This window comes from Capsicum annuum, chromosome 12 (assembly GCF_002878395.1).
Source record: "Capsicum annuum cultivar UCD-10X-F1 chromosome 12, UCD10Xv1.1, whole genome shotgun sequence".
In the NCBI taxonomy this organism is placed as follows: domain Eukaryota; kingdom Viridiplantae; phylum Streptophyta; class Magnoliopsida; order Solanales; family Solanaceae; genus Capsicum; species Capsicum annuum.
In genome coordinates this window covers 21,832,428-21,837,964 of record NC_061122.1, presented here as the reverse complement: position 1 = coordinate 21,837,964, position 5,537 = coordinate 21,832,428, and the positions used below count along the sequence as shown (strand labels likewise).

Here is a 5,537-nt window from a genome sequence, read left to right as displayed (position 1 = left end):
CATTCAATAGGTGAGAGGAGGGAATTTTTTGAGTTGTTTTTAATACATCAAGGATATTTTTGATTCAATAAGTAAATAAGTGGACAATTTTGGTCTAATATATGAAAGAACGAAATTTTAAATCCATTTTTGAATTCTGAGATCTATCAAAAAAAACCTTACCTCATATCTGTGTTAGTAGTACATACTGCATACACTTTATCTTTTCCAGACCCTACTTTATAAGATATTGAATATGTTCTTATATTCTTGAATTTTGTCGAACCCGCAAACCCATTCCTGAGTTTGCATAAGGTTATCCATTTTCACATCTAATTGGACACAATAGGTGATTTTTACTCAAGTTGGGGGTAGTTATTTTGAAGTCACCTTATTTATCAACCATACTTTTGAAGACAGATAATTCACACTTTTTCCATTTCTTCATTTTTTTTATTACCTTTGGTAGGTTATGGGTTTGCCAGTTACTAGAAATAATCTCTTGTAGAAATATAAGTTAGACTGCATATAATAAAAAGGGCAGTTAGGTGCACTAAAACTTCCGTTATACACATAGTCTGGTAAAGAATTTGACCATACAGATCTATTATATTATAACCCCCGTAGTTGTAACGCTCAAATAATGCATTCAAAATGACCTTTAGGATCCCCATTTCGATGTTAAACCATGTTTATATGTTATGGGTTGTGTTGAGGGTGTTTTTGAACGTTGGAATTAGGTGTGTATCGCCAAATAGACCCTCCGCTAAGACCATGTGTCGCATGACAAACGCTAATAGCCACTGGATGGGGTGTGCTTTTGGCATACGCCGCCCACTCTCCGGTGTGCTTTAGTTGTGCGCTGCCCAGCAAAAGTCAAGTGTCAAAGTTGCTCCATTTTGACTTAATTTAGGGGCGTTGAGGTCTTTTCACACTCCTAAACTATTTCTAATCATTCTTATATGAAGTAAGGGGTCTTAAAACACGTTATTTCCACTCTCTTAATCCCAAAAATTCAATACACGACTTAAAAACTCTTTCCCTCTTTCCAAAAGCAAAACATAAGCTTCTTCTCTTAAGAACTCAAGAATTTAAGTTTCGATTTCAAGATTTCTTCAAGAATTCGACCAATTGGGGTATTCATCAATGATTTACTTTCACCCACTGAGCCCAAAAACTCTCTTTTGATTCAAGTATGAATTTTACTGTAATTATGTCTTCCATGTAAACTATGAAATTTATCCATGTTTTCTTTTTAGTTTTACATTCAATCCAAGCTTATGGTTTTATCCATGTGAATCATGCTCCTACATGTTTGAAGTTTCAAATCCCTAAGTCATGTTCAGTTGGCATCATGTCAAATTCTCGAATTATGCTTTAAATTGTATAAACATGTTATAATCCCAAGGTTACCTCATTCTCATGTTTACATCCACATATTATTGAAACATCTCATATTTTGGGTCCTTGAATTATGACTTTAGATCACTGTTTTAAACATTGTATCGGCTTTCTGTAATAAATCGGTGTTGGCGGGTTATGAACGTCTAATACCTATATATTTACTTGTAATTTCAGACTTTACAAATCACAAGTTAGGCAGACCATGATTTCATTACTATATTCAAATTTAAATTGAGCCTTGTCAGTACAGTATCATGTTATGTTAAACTATGAATAACACCAGTGTCATTCAGTTGGGAGTAGGATTTAGCACCGGGAAGTGTGGGTTTAGTGCATCCTACTTTCCAAATACTGCGTGCCCCCGTAGAATTTAGGGACTCGCCAAAGAGTGCTTTCTGTTGTCCAATATGGACTCAATTTAGTGATCACTCCAGTTCAGGTTCCACTCCAATGGTAAGGATGGAACAATCCTTCTCAACGTGGGTCAGGTGTTGGACTCCATGGTAACATCCATGGTTTATGCCGGTTACATGATAGATCCCACAGTTTCAGTCAGTATTGACAGTCTATTTTAGTTCAGTTTTGCTAGATCAAGTAGTCAGATTTTAGCATTTATTTAGTCAGTTATGCAAATTGCACCAGTTATTCAGATAATGTCAGTGGATACAATACTTGGTCTGGCATTTTTAGTTTTACATGTCCTTACATCCATGCTCAAATTTTACATGTACTTCAGTTAGTCCTTACCTCACGGACCAGTACATTCAAAGTACTGATCGCACAATTTTTTCTTGAGCTATGTTCACAACTAAAAAAGTTATAAAAAGAGACTTCAAAAACAGGTCGAAAATAAGAGACCTCATGAGGTCACTTATTTCCTCGATTTATTTTTTTATTTTTTCAGTGAAGAGACCTCATGAAGTCGGTAAATGATAAAAGAATTTAGCGACACAATATTAAGGACTTCAAGAGGTCAAAAATAAAATGCAGAAAAAGTTAACGCTAAAATAATTAAAATTATTTTTAAAAAAAATTATAAAATATAAAGCGGGATAATAAATTTTACACATTGCGACCTCGTGAGGTCGCTACAATTTTAATATTTATTATTAAAATAATTATATATCACTATTTTATAAGTATGAAGTAAAAAAATATATATTTATTTAATTTTTTAATATTTATTATTATAATTAGAAGAATGCAAAACCCAAAATTAAAGGGTCAGATCTCTCAAATCCGCCCCTCCCTCAAAATCACTCTCTGAAGCCGTTCATCTCCCCCAAATCCTATGCTTTCCGAAGGTGTATGAAGCCGTTCTCTTTTGCGAAGCTCTTTCATTTCAAGTAAGGCTATAATTTTTTTTCTTATTTTTGTATAAAATAGAATTTGAATCTATGAATATCTTGGGTCTCCTTTATTTTCCCAAATGTGAATGAATAGTTAGGAATTTTGTTGCCTTGTTTCAAAATTGTGTTTTTGCTTTATATGTTTTTAGACTTTCTTATTGATTTCTTCCATCTTCATTTGAATTACAGATTCAGTCTTGTGCCTCTATATATTTTGTGTTTTTTGCATATTTGATACTTTTTGCTTGTATATGATCTAAGTTAAATTTCTTCCAAATATAGAAAGCTATTAGTTTTTTTTTTTGTCATAAGTTAGCAAATAATGAATAGGAATTTATTAACAATCCATGGTTTTTGAAACTTAAGTAAAATTTTGAACTTCAGTAAACTTTTCTACTTCAACTGACAAAGCTTTGAACTACAACACAATTTGTTGGAATTGTTCCATGTCTTAGAAATATTTTTGTTCAAAACATTTTTCTGTGTTAAAAGAATGATTAAATGTTAATAGCTTTTAAAATAGTACTAGTAATTAATATTTAGTAACAAGTTTAAAAGAGGCTATGGACGGCTTTAGAAGAGGTAAATGTAGAACGAAGACGTATTGAGGGATGTGATTAGACAAGACATAACACAGTCTCAACATACTAAGTACATGACTTTAGATAGGAGGGTGTGGATGACACAGAGTAAGATAGAAGTTTAGTAGGTAAAAATACGTCGTCTCACTGTTCGTTCTTATTAAAAATCAAGTATTGTTTAACTTTCTTGTCCTTCGATTTCTATTACTATATGTTGATTTTTTGTACCTCAATTATCGCAGGAAACTAGAGAAAATAAAAACTTTACCTTTGAATTAGGGGTAAGGCATCTTTATGTATTGCATATTCTTCTTAACTACGGGATTGAGCTAAAATACATGCTTGAAACTACACTTTCGGCAATTCCTTTGCTACCATGGCAAACAGGTCCAATTTTTGCTTATTATTTGATTTGATTGATTTGTCATATTTTAATGATCTCTTCATTTTGTAGGAGATAACACCACAGCTGTTTGCTCGTCTAAGTTTCCACCTGTAACCAGTAGTTAGAAAACAATCGGAGACCTTACTAGTAAAGCTGGCTAAGTTATCTCCTAGGTCCGTTGTCTATCCAACTTTAGTTGATGCAAACTCTTAAGAAAGAGAACCTTCTGGGGAGCTTTAGAAAATACTGGCTTGTTTGGTAAAATCTTTCTTTACCATTAAATCTGCTTAATTGTCTTTATGATATAGAGAGAATTTTTTCATGCCATTATATTTTCAATTCAAGTATGTTAGATGGGATCAATTAGCTTTTTAATTTGAGTATAGTTCACTGTAGTTTATCTTGGTTCTGTTTTCTGTCTACTTTCTTGTGGTGAGACTTCTGTAGCTAAGTGAAAAATGTTCAAAGGGATTTTCCAACATTACGTTGATTTAGTCTTTATTATCATTTGAATTCCAAATAGTGCTATTTGAACTTATTTTACCTTTTGGGCATTCATGACAGTTTCTGTTCCTTCTTCTGGTAGAGAATTTATTAACCCGTTAAAGTATACCATTGAACCATGATAGCTTTCTGGAATTACTCTTTTCAACTTTCGAAAAAAAAATTATTGGTAGGTTATGAGAGCACGTCCTTTCTACTTGTAAGCAATTAGGATAAATTGATTCATGTTAGAGTCAAGTTATATTGGTTTATTATATCCTTTTTCTCAAGGGTAGTGGATCAGCATTATGCATGAAATTAAAGCTAGGTGACTATACAACTTTCTGCAAAATGACATCCCCCTACCTCCCCCTCACACACAAAATAAATAAATGTTGTGCTAGTTGCAGAGTGTCTTTTTTATGCCTTCTCTTTTCTGTTGTTCTCCTTTTTTATCTCTGATTTGCTAGTTTAGACATATATTTTGAAATAATTTATCCCACAATCTTACATAGGTCTAAAATGATACTTTCTTCTTCTTCTTCTTTGATGCATTAGTTTTTTAGATTTATGTAGATAAAATCATTTCGAATTTGGTTATATTGACTCAAATCTGTTATGACAACAAAAAAATAATTACATCTTTCTATGAATTGTAGAATTAGCTGCTTCCTAAGTTCAGGATGTCCAGTTGATGATAACAGAGCTTGAAAATGTAAGTCCTCTGGGAGGAATTATGGCTCAGCACATTTCAAGATCTTCATGCAGGTAGCTGTTACTTTTTCATATATAGTATGCAGGAATAAAGGCACAATTCGATGAAATACTTGCTTCGGGGGGATTCCCCCTTGTCCCGGTGATGTAGTACGCCTTCTTCGACCTCCACAGTCTCTACCTATTTCACATAGAGTATATGTTCAATACAGAGATGTGACTAAGGATCCCAGCAGTGATGAAGATGATGAGGATTACTATGTGGGTAATAAACTGCTGCGTTGTTAAAGTTGAATGTTGTCTAGATAATCCAAACTATATACTTTATGGTGGTTTATTTGAATTCTTAAGTGTTTTTGAATGCATTAAAATTTTAAAGTAGTATGAACAATAGTATTGTTAAATAACTTATGACTTATATGTTTTGTTCGTTCAATTTCAAGGTATTTAAATTTTATTTTCATTTAGTGATTATTGGATTATATTTACTTATTTTTGTTGTAGTTTGATTGATTGGTGGAAGTTCTTGGAGCTCGATTTAATTGATTCTATTGTATATTTTATTGAATTAAAATGGCAGGTATTTGTAAAAGCTGTTTTTTTGTAAAAAGTTACCTCATAAGGTTGCTATTTCGCATTTTT

At 32.5% G+C, this 5,537-nt stretch overlaps 1 long non-coding RNA gene across 1 annotated transcript; it reads left to right on the top strand.

The window, feature by feature from the left end:
- The first annotated feature begins 2,592 nt into the window (after positions 1-2,592).
- LOC124889326 lies at positions 2,593-5,286 on the top strand. Its single transcript, XR_007048234.1, has 2 exons — positions 2,593-2,729; positions 4,841-5,286. It is a non-coding gene; the product is annotated as an uncharacterized LOC124889326 (long non-coding RNA).
- The last annotated feature ends 251 nt before the right edge of the window (positions 5,287-5,537 follow it).